A 13,410-nucleotide genomic window follows, 5' to 3' on the forward strand; every position below is an offset into this window, starting at 1 on the left:
CCTATAGACTGAATGGGTATATAGTATCTATATATGAGATGGTATATTATAGACTGAATGGGTATATAGTATCTATATATGACTTGGTCTATTATAGACCTATAGAATGAATGGGTATATAGTATCTATATATGAGTTTGTCTATTATAGACTGAATGGGTATATAGTATCTATATATGAGTTGGTCTATTATAGACTGAATGGGTATATAGTATCTATATATGAGTTGGTCTATTATAGACTGAATGGGTATATAGTATCTATATATGAGATGGTATATTATAGACTGAATGGGTATATAGTATCTATATATCAGATGGTCTATTATAGACTGAATGGGTATATAGTATCTATACATGAGATGGTCTATTATAGACCTATAGACTGAATGGGTATATAGTATCTATATATGAGTTGGTATATTATAGACTGAATGGGTATATAGTATCTATATATGAGATGGTATATTATAGACTGAATGGGTATATAGTATCTATATATGAGTTGGTCTATTATAGACTGAATCGGTATATAGTATCTATATATGAGTTGGTATATTATAGACTGAATGGGTATATAGTATATATATATGAGTTGGTATATTATAGACTGAATGGGTATATAGTATCTATATATGAGATGGTCTATTATAGACTGAATGGGTATATAGTATCTATATATGAGTTGGTATATTATAGACTGAATGGGTATATAGTATATATATGAGTTGGTATATTACAGACTGAATGTGTATATATTATCTATATATGAGTTGGTCTATTATAGACTGAATGGGTATATAGTATCTATATATGAGTTGGTCTATTATAGACCTATAGACTGAATGGGTATATAGTATCTATATATGAGTTGGTCTATTATAGACTGAATGGGTATATAGTATCTATATATGAGATGGTCTATTATAGACCTATAGACTGAATGGGTATATATTATCTATATATGAGTTGGTCTATTATAGACCTATAGACTGAATGGGTATATAGTATCTATATATGAGATGGTATATTATAGACTGAATGGGTATATAGTATCTATATATCAGATGGTCTATTATAGACTGAATGGGTATATAGTATCTATACATGAGATGGTCTATTATAGACCTATAGACTGAATGGGTATATAGTATCTATATATGAGTTGGTATATTATAGACTGAATGGGTATATAGTATCTATATATGAGATGGTATATTATAGACTGAATGGGTATATAGTATCTATATATGAGTTGGTCTATTATAGACTGAATGGGTATATAGTATCTATATATGAGTTGGTATATTATAGACTGAATGGGTATTTAGTATATATATATGAGTTGGTATATTATAGACTGAATGGGTATATAGTATCTATATATGAGTTGATCTATTATAGACTGAATGGGTATATAGTATCTATATATTAGTTGGTCTATTATAGACCTATAGACTGAATGGGTATATATTATCTATATATGAGTTGGTCTATTATAGACCTATAGACTGAATGGGTATATAGTATCTATATATGAGTTGGTATATTATAGACTGAATGGGTATATAGTATATATATATGAGTTGGTATATTACAGACTGAATGGGTATATATTATCTATATATGAGTTGGTCTATTATAGACTGAATGGGTATATAGTATCTATATATTAGTTGGTCTATTATAGACCTATAGACTGAATCGGTATATAGTATCTATATATGAGTTGGTCTATTATAGACTGAATGGTTATATAGTATATATATATGAGTTGGTCTATTATAGACCTATAGACTGAATGGGTATATAGTATCTATATATGAGTTGGTCTATTATAGACTGAATGGGTATATAGTATCTATATATGAGATGGTCTATTATAGACCTATAGACTGAATCGGTATATAGTATCTATATATGAGTTGGTCTATTATAGACTGAATGGGTATATAGTATCTATATATGAGATGGTCTATTAAAGACCTATAGACTGAATCGGTATATAGTATCTATATATGAGTTGGTCTATTATAGACTGAATGGGTATATAGTATCTATATATGAGATGGTATATTATAGACTGAATGGGTATATAGTATCTATATATGAGATGGTCTATTATAGACTGAATGGGTATATAGTATCTATATATGAGTTGGTATATTATAGACCTATAGACTGAATGGGTATATAGTATCTATATATGAGTTGGTCTATTATAGACTGAATGGGTATATAGTATCTATATATGAGTTGGTCTATTATAGACTGAATGGTTATATAGTATATATATATGAGTTGGTCTATTACAGACCTATAGACTGAATGGGTATATAGTATCTATATATGAGTTGGTCTATTATAGACTGAATGGGTATATAGTATCTATATATGAGATGGTCTATTATAGACCTATAGACTGAATCGGTATATAGTATCTATATATGAGTTGGTCTATTATAGACTGAATGGGTATATAGTATCTATATATGAGATGGTCTATTATAGACCTATAGACTGAATGGGTATATAGTATCTATATATGAGTTGGTCTATTATAGACTGAATGGGTATATAGTATCTATATATTCGATGGTATATTATAGACTGAATGGGTATATAGTATCTATATATGAGATGGTCTATTATAGACTGAATGGGTATATAGTATCTATATATGAGTTGGTATATTATAGACCTATAGACTGAATGGGTATATAGTATCTATATATGAGTTGGTCTATTATAGACTGAATGGGTATATAGTATCTATATATGAGTTGGTCTATTATAGACTGAATGGGTATATAGTATCTATATATGAGTTGGTCTATTATAGACTGAATGGTTATATAGTATATATATATGAGTTGGTCTATTACAGACCTATAGACTGAATGGGTATATAGTATCTATATATGAGTTGGTCTATTATAGACTGAATGGGTATATAGTATCTATATATGAGATGGTCTATTATAGACCTATAGACTGAATCGGTATATAGTATCTATATATGAGTTGGTCTATTATAGACTGAATGGGTATATAGTATCTATATATGAGTTGGTCTATTATAGACTGAATGGGTATATAGTATCTATATATGAGTTGGTCTATTATAGACTGAATGGGTATATAGTATCTATATATGAGTTGGTCTATTATAGACTGAATGGGTATATAGTATCTATATATGAGTTGGTCTATTATAGACTGAATGGGTATATAGTATCTATATATGAGATGGTCTATTATAGACCTATAGACTGAATGGGTATATAGTATCTATATATGAGTTGGTATATTATAGACCTATAGACTGAATGGGTATATAGTATCTATATATGAGTTGGTCTATTATAGACCTATAGACTAAATGGGTATATAGTATCTATATATGAGTTGGTCTATTATAGACCTATAGACTGAATGGGTATATAGTATCTATATATGAGATGGTATATTATAGACTGAATGGGTATATAGTATCTATATATGAGTTGGTCTATTATAGACCTATAGAATGAATGGGTATATAGTATCTATATATGAGTTGGTCTATTATAGACTGAATGGGTATATAGTATCTATATATGAGTTGGTCTATTATAGACTGAATGGGTATATAGTATCTATATATGAGTTGGTCTATTATAGACTGAATGGGTATATAGTATCTATATATGAGATGGTATATTATAGACTGAATGGGTATATAGTATCTATATATCAGATGGTCTATTATAGACTGAATGGGTATATAGTATCTATACATGAGATGGTCTGTTATAGACCTATAGACTGAATGGGTATATAGTATCTATATATGAGTTGGTATATTATAGACTGAATGGGTATATAGTATCTATATATGAGATGGTATATTATAGACTGAATGGGTATATAGTATCTATATATGAGTTGGTCTATTATAGACTGAATGGGTATATAATATCTATATATGAGTTGGTATATTATAGACTTAATGGGTATATAGTATATATATATGAGTTGGTATATTATAGACTGAATGGGTATATAGTATCTATATATGAGATGGTCCATTATAGACTGAATGGGTATATAGTATCTATATATGAGTTGGTATATTATAGACTGAATGGGTATATAGTATATATATATGAGTTGGTATATTACAGACTGAATGTGTATATATTATCTATATATGAGTTGGTCTATTATAGACTTAATGGGTATATAGTATCTATATATGAGTTGGTCTATTATAGACCTATAGACTGAATGGGTATATAGTATCTATATATGAGTTGGTCTATTATAGACTGAATGGGTATATAGTATCTATATATGAGATGGTCTATTATAGACCTATAGACTGAATGGGTATATATTATCTATATATGAGTTGGTCTATTATAGACCTATAGACTGAATGGGTATATAGTATCTATATATGAGATGGTATATTATAGACTGAATGGGTATATAGTATCTATATATCAGATGATCTATTATAGACTGAATGGGTATATAGTATCTATACATGAGATGGTCTATTATAGACCTATAGACTGAATGGGTATATAGTATCTATATATGAGTTGGTATATTATAGACTGAATGGGTATATAGTATCTATATATGAGATGGTATATTATAGACTGAATGGGTATATAGTATCTATATATGAGTTGGTCTATTATAGACTGAATGGGTATATAGTATCTATATATGCATTGGTATATTATAGACTGAATGGGTATATAGTATATATATATGAGTTGGTATATTATAGACTGAATGGGTATATAGTATCTATATATGAGTTGGTCTATTATAGACTGAATGGGTATATAGTATCTATATATGAGTTGGTATATTATAGACTGAATGGGTATATAGTATATATATATGAGTTGGTATATTACAGACTGAATGTGTATATATTATCTATATATGAGTTGGTCTATTATAGACTGAATGGGTATATAGTATCTATATATGAGTTGGTCTATTATAGACCTATAGACTGAATGGGTATATAGTATCTATATATGAGTTGGTCTATTATAGACTGAATGGGTATATAGTATCTATATATGAGATGGTCTATTATAGACCTATAGACTGAATGGGTATATATTATCTATATATGAGTTGGTCTATTATAGACCTATAGACTGAATGGGTATATAGTATCTATATATGAGTTGGTATATTATAGACTGAATGGGTATATAGTATATATATATGAGTTGGTATATTACAGACTGAATGGGAATATATTATCTATATATGAGTTGGTCTATTATAGACTGAATGGGTATATAGTATCTATATATTAGTTGGTCTATTATAGACCTATAGACTGAATGGGTATATAGTATCTATATATGAGTTGGTCTATTATAGACTGAATGGGTATATAGTATCTATATATGAGTTGGTCTATTATAGACTGAATGGGTATATAGTATCTATATATGAGTTGGTATATTATAGACTGAATGGGTATATAGTATCTATATATGAGATGGTATATTATAGACTGAATGGGTATATAGTATCTATATATGAGTTGGTCTATTATAGACTGAATGGGTATATAGTATCTATATATGCATTGGTATATTATAGACTGAATGGGTATATAGTATATATATATGAGTTGGTATATTATAGACTGAATGGGTATATAGTATCTATATATGAGTTGGTCTATTATAGACTGAATGGGTATATAGTATCTATATATGAGTTGGTATATTATAGACTGAATGGGTATATAGTATATATATATGAGTTGGTATATTACAGACTGAATGTGTATATATTATCTATATATGAGTTGGTCTATTATAGACTGAATGGGTATATAGTATCTATATATGAGTTGGTCTATTATAGACCTATAGACTGAATGGGTATATAGTATCTATATATGAGTTGGTCTATTATAGACTGAATGGGTATATAGTATCTATATATGAGATGGTCTATTATAGACCTATAGACTGAATGGGTATATATTATCTATATATGAGTTGGTCTATTATAGACCTATAGACTGAATGGGTATATAGTATCTATATATGAGTTGGTATATTATAGACTGAATGGGTATATAGTATATATATATGAGTTGGTATATTACAGACTGAATGGGAATATATTATCTATATATGAGTTGGTCTATTATAGACTGAATGGGTATATAGTATCTATATATTAGTTGGTCTATTATAGACCTATAGACTGAATGGGTATATAGTATCTATATATGAGTTGGTCTATTATAGACTGAATGGGTATATAGTATCTATATATGAGTTGGTCTATTATAGACTGAATGGGTATATAGTATCTATATATGAGATGGTATATTATAGACTGAATGGGTATATAGTATCTATATATGAGATGGTATATTATAGACTGAATGGGTATATAGTATCTATATATGAGATGGTCTATTATAGACTGAATGGGTATATAGTATCTATATATGAGTTGGTATATTATAGACCTTTAGACTGAATGGGTATATAGTATCTATATATGAGTTGGTATATTATAGACTGAATGGGTATATAGTATATATATATGAGTTGGTATATTACAGACTGAATGGGTATATATTATCTATATATGAGTTTGTCTATTATAGACTGAATGTGTATATAGTATCTATATATGAGTTGGTATATTATAGACCTATAGACTGAATGGGTATATAGTATCTATATATGAGTTGGTCTATTATAGACTGAATGGGTATATAGTATCTATATATGAGTTGGTCTATTATAGACTGAATGGGTATATAGTATCTTTATATGAGTTGGTCTATTATAGACCTATAGACTGAATGGGTATATAGTATCTATATATGAGTTGGTCTATTATAGACTGAATGGGTATATAGTATCTATATATGAGATGGTCTATTATAGACCTATAGACTGAATGGGTATATAGTATCTATATATGAGTTGGTATATTATAGACCTATAGACTGAATGGGTATATAGTATCTATATATGAGATGGTATATTATAGACTGAATGGGTATATAGTATCTATATATGAGATGGTATATTATAGTATCTATATATGAGTTGGTCTATTATAGACCTATAGACTGAATGGGTATATAGTATCTATATATGAGTTGGTCTATTATAGACTGAATGGGTATATAGTATATATATATGATTTGGTCTATTATAGACTGAATGGGTATATAGTATCTATATATAAGTTGGTATATTATAGACTGAATGGGTATATAGTATCTATATATGAGTTGGTATATTATAGACTGAATGGGTATATAGTATATATATATGAGTTGGTATATTACAGACTGAATGTGTATATATTATCTATATATGAGTTGGTCTATTATAGACTGAATGGGTATATAGTATCTATATATGAGTTGGTCTATTATAGACCTATAGACTGAATGGGTATATAGTATCTATATATGAGTTGGTCTATTATAGACTGAATGGGTATATAGTATCTATATATGAGATGGTCTATTATAGACCTATAGACTGAATGGGTATATATTATCTATATATGAGTTGGTCTATTATAGACCTATAGACTGAATGGGTATATAGTATCTATATATGAGTTGGTATATTATAGACTGAATGGGTATATAGTATATATATATGAGTTGGTATATTACAGACTGAATGGGTATATATTATCTATATATGAGTTGGTCTATTATAGACTGAATGGGTATATAGTATCTATATATTAGTTGGTCTATTATAGACCTATAGACTGAATGGGTATATAGTATCTATATATGAGTTGGTCTATTATAGACTGAATGGGTATATAGTATCTATATATGAGTTGGTCTATTATAGACTGAATGGGTATATAGTATCTATATATGAGATGGTATATTATAGACTGAATGGGTATATAGTATCTATATATGAGATGGTATATTATAGACTGAATGGGTATATAGTATCTATATATGAGATGGTCTATTATAGACTGAATGGGTATATAGTATCTATATATGAGTTGGTATATTATAGACCTATAGACTGAATGGGTATATAGTATCTATATATGAGTTGGTATATTATAGACTGAATGGGTATATAGTATATATATATATGAGTTGGTATATTACAGACTGAATGGGTATATATTATCTATATATGAGTTTGTCTATTATAGACTGAATGTGTATATAGTATCTATATATGAGTTGGTATATTATAGACCTATAGACTGAATGGGTATATAGTATCTATATATGAGTTGGTCTATTATAGACTGAATGGGTATATAGTATCTATATATGAGTTGGTCTATTATAGACTGAATGGGTATATAGTATCTTTATATGAGTTGGTCTATTATAGACCTATAGACTGAATGGGTATATAGTATCTATATATGAGTTGGTCTATTATAGACTGAATGGGTATATAGTATCTATATATGAGATGGTCTATTATAGACCTATAGACTGAATGGGTATATAGTATCTATATATGAGTTGGTATATTATAGACCTATAGACTGAATGGGTATATAGTATCTATATATGAGATGGTATATTATAGACTGAATGGGTATATAGTATCTATATATGAGATGGTATATTATAGTATCTATATATGAGTTGGTCTATTATAGACCTATAGACTGAATGGGTATATAGTATCTATATATGAGTTGGTCTATTATAGACTGAATGGGTATATAGTATATATATATGATTTGGTCTATTATAGACTGAATGGGTATATAGTATCTATATATAAGTTGGTATATTATAGACTGAATGGGTATATAGTATCTATATATGAGTTGGTCTATTATAGACTGAATGGGTATATAGTATCTATATATGAGGTGGTATATTATAGACCTATAGACTGAATGGGTATATAGTATCTATATATGAGATGGTCTATTATAGACTGAATGGGTATATAGTATAGACTGTACCAGTTAATAGTGTTTGTATATATACAGTGCCAGTCAACATATATATAGATAGGTATATATAGATGTGTGGGGCATAGATCTGCTATATATAGATGTGTGGGACATAGATCTGGTATATATAGATGTGGGGGACATAGATCTGGCATATATAGATGTGTGGGACATAGATCTGGTATATATAGATGTGTGGGACATAGATCTGGTATATTTTGATGTGTGGGACATAGATCTGGTATATATAGATGTGTGGGACATAGATCTGGTATATATAGATGTGTGGGACATAGATCTGGTATATATAGATGTGGGGGACATAGATCTGGTATATATAGATGTGTGGAACATAGATCTGGTATATATAGATGTGTGGAACATAGATCTGGTATATATAGATGTGTGGAACATAGATCTGGTATATATAGATGTGTGGGACATAGATCTGGTATATATATAGATGTGTGGGACATAGATCTGGTATATATAGATGTGTGGAACATAGATCTGGTATATATAGATGTGTGGAACATAGATCTGGTATATATAGATGTGTGGAACATAGATCTGGTATATATAGATGTGTGGGACATAGATCTGGTATATATAGATGTGTGGGACATAGATCTGGTATATATAGATGTGTGGAACATAGATCTGGTATATATAGATGTGTGGGACATAGATCTGGTATATATAGATGTGTGGGACATAGATCTGGTATACATAGATGTGTGGAACATAGATCTGGTATACATAGATGTGTGGAACATAGATCTGGTATATATAGATGTGTGGGACATAGATCTGGTATATATAGATGTGTGGGACATAGATCTGGTATACATAGATGTGTGGAACATAGATCTGGTATATATACAGTACCAGTCAACAGTTTGGACACACCGACTCATTCCAGGGTTTTTCTTTATTTTTTACTATTTTCTACATTGTAGAATAATAGTGAAGACATCAAAGCTATGAAATAACACATATGGAATCATGTAGCAACCATTTTGTTTTTTAACAAATCAAAATATATTTTATATTTGCGATTTTATAAAGAGTTCTTCAATGGGGAAGAACCCTTTAGGAACCCTTTTTTCTAAAGAGTGTAGAACCTTCCTGAACTGATATTCTAGAACCTTCCTGAACTGATATTCTAGAACCGTACTGAACTGATATTCTAGAACCTTACTGAACTGATATTCTAGAACCGTACTGGACTGATATTCTAGAACCGTACTGAACTGATATTCTAGAACCGTACTGGACTGATATTCTAGAACCGCACTGGACTGATATTCTAGAACCGCACTGGACTGATATTCTAGAACCGCACTGGACTGATATTCTAGAACCGTACTGGACTGATATTCTAGAACCGCACTGAACTGATATTCTAGAACCGCACTGAACTGATATTCTAGAACCGCACTGAACTGATATTCTAGAACCGCACTGAACTGATATTCTAGAACCGCACTGAACTGATATTCTAGAACCTTACTGAACTGATATTCTAGAACCTTACTGAACTGATATTCTAGAACCGCACTGAACTGATATTCTAGAACCGCACTGAACTGATATTCTAGAACCGTACTGAACTGATATTCTAGAACCGTACTGGACTGATATTCTAGAACCGTACTGGACTGATATTCTAGAACCGTACTGGACTGATATTCTAGAACCGTACTGGACTGATATTCTAGAACCGTACTGAACTGATATTCTAGAACCGTACTGAACTGTTATTCTAGAACCTTACTGAACTGATATTCTAGAACCTTACTGAACTGATATTCTAGAACCGCACTGAACTGATATTCTAGAACCGTACTGGACTGATATTCTAGAACCGTACTGAACTGATATTCTAGAACCTTACTGAACTGATATTCTAGAACCTTACTGAACTGATATTCTAGAACCGTACTGAACTGATATTCTAGAACCGTACTGGACTGATATTCTAGAACCTCACTGAACTGATATTCTAGAACCTCACTGAACTGATATTCTAGAACCGTACTGAACTGATATTCTAGAACCGTACTGAACTGATATTCTAGAACCACACTGAACTGATATTTTAGAACCACACTAAACTGACATTCTAGAACCGGGAACTGATATTCTAGAACCGTACTGGACTGATATTCTAGAACCGTACTGGACTGATATTCTAGAACCGTACTGGACTGATATTCTAGAACCGTACTGAACTGATATTCTAGAACCTTACTGAACTGATATTCTAGAACCGTACTGAACTGATATTCTAGAACCTTACTGGACTGATATTCTAGAACCATAAAATGGAAGTAAAGCGCTTCAATGAATCCAACTTGTAAAAAATGGTTTAATTACAATGAACAGTGAAGAAAAACACATGATTAATAATAATAATAATAATAATAATCTCACCAGAATAATGTTTTTATTCAGGAACAACGGCCTGGTGCTATTGGTCAAGACCAGACAATCAATCAATCAATCAATCAATCAATCAAATGTATTTATAAAGCATCAGCACACCAGTCACAAAGTGCTTATACAGAAACCCAGCATAAAAAACCCAACATGCCTGATGAATTTAAATTCCTGTCGATTCAAAAAGTGAATCAAACTCCAAATGTTCCTAATTGAAAAGTATTGAAGAGAATTATAATTGGAATGTTTGTGTACTTCCTGAATTGACTGAAATTTAAATGGGATTTGACCCCAACCCTGGTTGTTATTGGTCAAGACCAGACAAGGGCTGATGTTATTGGTCAAGACCAAACAAGGGCTGATGTTATTGGTCAAGACCAGACAAGGGCTGATGTTATTGGTCAAGACCAGACAAGGGCTGATGTTATTGGTCAAGACCAAACAAGGGCTGATGTTATTGGTCAAGACCAAACAAGGGCTGATGTTATTGGTCAAGACCAAACAAGGGCTGATGTTATTGGTCAAGACCAAACAAGGGCTGATGTTATTGGTCAAGACTGTTCTACTCTATTTTAGTGTGTTCTTTTCCCACAAGGCACTGCACACTCAGGAGTCCAGTTCTGACCTTCATGAAGTGTGTTTAAGCGTGCATTCATAAGTGCATGTGTGTGTGTGTGTGTGTGTGTGAGAATTTGCGTCCGTCCGTGTGTCTGTGTGAGGGTCTGTGTGAGGGTCTGTGTGAGGGTGTGTCTGTGTGAGGGTCTGTGTGAGGGTCTGTGACCGTGTGTCTGTGTGAGGGTCTGTGTGAGGGTCTGCGTGAGGGTCTGCGTGAGGGTCTGCGTGAGGGTCTGCGTGAGGGTCTGTGACCGTGTGTCTGTGTGAGGGTCTGCGTGAGGGTCTGTGACCGTGTGTCTGTGTGAGGGTCTGTGTGAGGGTCTGTCTGTGTGAGGGTCTGTCTGCGTGAGGGTCTGCGTGAGGGTCTGCGTGAGGGTCTGTGTGAGGGTCTGTGTGAGGGTCTGTCTGTGTGAGGGTCTGTGTGAGGGTCTGCGTGAGGGTCTGCGTGAGGGTCTGCGTGAGGGTCTGTGTGAGGGTCTGTGTGTGTGAGGGTCTGTGTGTGTGAGGGTCTGCGTGAGGGTCTGTGTGAGGGTCTGTGTGAGGGTCTGTGTGAGGGTCTGCGTGAGGGTCTGCGTGAGGGTCTGCGTGAGGGTCTGTCTGTGTGAGGGTCTGTGTGAGGGTCTGTGTGAGGGTCTGTGTGTGTGAGGGTCTGCGTGAGGGTCTGTGTGTGTGAGGGTCTGCGTGAGGGTCTGTGTGTGTGAGGGTCTGTCTGTGTGAGGGTCTGCGTGAGGGTCTGTGTGTGTGAGGGTCTGTGTGAGGGTCTGCGTGAGGGTCTGTCTGCGTGAGGGTCTGTGTGAGGGTCTGTGTGAGGGTCTGCGTGAGGGTCTGCGTGAGGGTCTGTCTGCGTGAGGGTCTGTGTGAGGGTCTGTGTGAGGGTCTGTGTGAGGGTCTGTGTGTGTGAGGGTCTGTGTGAGGGTCTGTGTGTGTGAGGGTCTGCGTGAGGGTCTGTGTGTGAGGGTCTGCGTGAGGGTCTGTGTGTGTGAGGGTCTGTCTGTGTGAGGGTCTGTGTGTGTGAGGGTCTGTGTGTGTGAGGGTCTGCGTGAGGGTCTGTCTGTGTGAGGGTCTGCGTGAGGGTCTGTGTGAGGGTCTGCGTGAGGGTCTGTCTGCGTGAGGGTCTGTGTGTGTGAGGTCTGCGTGAGGGTCTGTGTGAGGGTCTGCGTGAGGGTCTGCGTGAGGGTCTGCGTGAGGGTCTGTGTGAGGGTCTGTGTGAGGGTCTGCGTGAGGGTCTGCGTGAGGGTCTGTGTGTGTGAGGGTCTGTGTGAGGGGTCTGCGTGAGGGTCTGTGTGAGGGTCTGTGTGTGAGGGTCTGCGTGAGGGTCTGTGTGAGGGTCTGCGTGAGGGTCTGCGTGAGGGTCTGTGTGTGTGAGGGTCTGTGTGTG

The sequence above is a fragment of the Salmo salar genome, unplaced genomic scaffold (genome assembly GCF_905237065.1).
Source record: "Salmo salar unplaced genomic scaffold, Ssal_v3.1, whole genome shotgun sequence".
Classification (NCBI taxonomy): domain Eukaryota; kingdom Metazoa; phylum Chordata; class Actinopteri; order Salmoniformes; family Salmonidae; genus Salmo; species Salmo salar.